At 31.7% G+C, this 2,022-nt stretch overlaps 1 non-coding gene across 1 annotated transcript; it reads right to left on the reverse strand.

The window, feature by feature from the left end:
* Positions 1-1,133: 1,133 nt before the first annotated feature.
* LOC143652762 (U6 spliceosomal RNA) lies at positions 1,134-1,244 on the reverse strand. The gene has a single exon (XR_013160825.1). It is a non-coding gene; the product is annotated as a U6 spliceosomal RNA (small nuclear RNA).
* Between the last annotated feature and the right edge of the window lie 778 nt (positions 1,245-2,022).

Genomic DNA, 2,022 nt, shown 5'->3' on the forward strand with positions numbered 1-2,022 from the left:
TGGTCCTGTTGATCCCGTACATCCTGATACTTAGTAATCGTATGTATTTTGGGATGGTGGTTTCTCAGCTATGCCCAGGGGAAAGAAGGTCAGTACAAGTAATTGGCAGGGATCTCTGGACCAGAAGCCATTAAAAATTTGTCTTTTCAGAAGTGGTAAGTTTCCTATAATGGTAACAATGTCCAAATGAACTAAGAGTCGTTGGTGTCGGAAATTTTCTTCCACAGCAATGTCTTTAGATTATTTAGTATTAAAGAATGTTCCATTTCCATTTGATTTGCTGTGACTTTGAGAGCAATACAAGAATAAAGCTGCTTTTCTAGTTCTTCATGAAAAAATAAAAATAAAAATAAAATAAGATGCAAAAATTTACATTTTGATGACCTAATAAGTGAATTTTCAGAAAAATCTTTTGCTCGATCAAAGCATTCCATTAATAAAATGTCACTATTTATTGTATTGTGTAAAATTATGATACCAAAATAATGTTTTGCAATTTTTATGTTTAATAATAATTAAACTTATTATTACACACTCATACACACTTATTATATTTCTAAATTAATAGATGTCCACATAATTTAATATTCAATTTATAGTTTAAAAACAATGAAAAATATAACAGAATCAAAACATTTAAAGTACACTTATTACCCATTCAAGTAATTTATTTGTCATATCAATTATAGAATATGAAAAACAAATTCAGAAGAGTAATTATTTTAAACTATACCACCTCCGCTTTTGTCAATATTTTACATTTATGTATAGATTCTATAGGTGGAAGCAGAAATTCTCTCTAAAAACATTTTTTTAACATTTTTTATTGTGAAATATAACCTATATACAAAAAAGCAATAAATTTCAAAGTACATTTTAACAAGTAGTTGTAGAACAGATTTTAAAGCTTGGTATGGGTTACAGTTCCACAATGTTAGGTTTTTTCTTCTAGCTGCTCCAAGACACTGCAGGTTAAAAGGAAATATCAATGTAATGATTCAGTAGTCACACTCATTTGTCAAATCCCAACGTCTCTGTTATAACTCCTTCTTCTCTTTTAATCCTTCTTCCAATCTTTAGGGATATTTGGGCTATGTCCATTCTAACTTTTTTTTACGTTGAAAAAAGGTGTCAAAAATATGGAAAGCTTCACAAATTTGCACTACGTACGTCCTTGCACAGGGGCCATGCTAATCTTCTCTGTATTGTTCCAATTTTAGTGCATGTGCAGCCAAAGTGAGCACTAAAAACATCATCTTCTAAAAATTTAGAGTTGCATGTTAGAACCACAGGCAATATCTGACATATAAAACTGCAATACAGGCCTTTCAAATTTGGCATTTCACTGGCACAATACAATGATCGAGGTATGTACTCACTGTCCGGTGCCTAAATATTCCAGTAACAAACATTATTTTCTTAATGTAGAATGATTAATATATATTCTATAAGGGGCAGTGAGGTTAGAAATTCTACAGAGTATGTCCTGACATAATTTTCAAATTGTACAATAATACAAACAACTTTGTGGAGGCCGTGTTTTACTTGCTAATTAATGCGCAAACAGCAGTGTATATATTTCCAAGTATTTTCTAGACAGTCTGTGCTCATAAAAATCCTGAAAAGTTGGAAAGCCTGTTCGGTCATGGAACCTTTAAATAGAGCTTAGAAAAAATTTTTGTTTGTACAAAAATATGAGTTAAATATAAACATAAAGCAATCATGCTAATTTTATGTAGATCTGTTGTGTGTGATCTTTTACTTACTCATACACTTATTATATTTTATAACTAATAAAATATTTTTAAAAGCAAAAGCTTTATATTCTAGTTCCTTTAGTGGCACTTTCCCCCTAGATTTTGAACAAGGGCCCTGTACTTTCATTTTGTAATGCCCACTCCCCCCACCCCAACCCCCAAATTATGGCCAGCCTTGTCTCAGTGCCTTGAAGGCTCTAGATTCCAGCAAAACCCATGCAAGCATAATTTAAGAGTTCATCTAGACCCTAGAACAGTGATCTAA

The sequence above is a fragment of the Tamandua tetradactyla genome, chromosome 12 (genome assembly GCF_023851605.1).
Source record: "Tamandua tetradactyla isolate mTamTet1 chromosome 12, mTamTet1.pri, whole genome shotgun sequence".
NCBI lineage: Eukaryota > Metazoa > Chordata > Mammalia > Pilosa > Myrmecophagidae > Tamandua > Tamandua tetradactyla.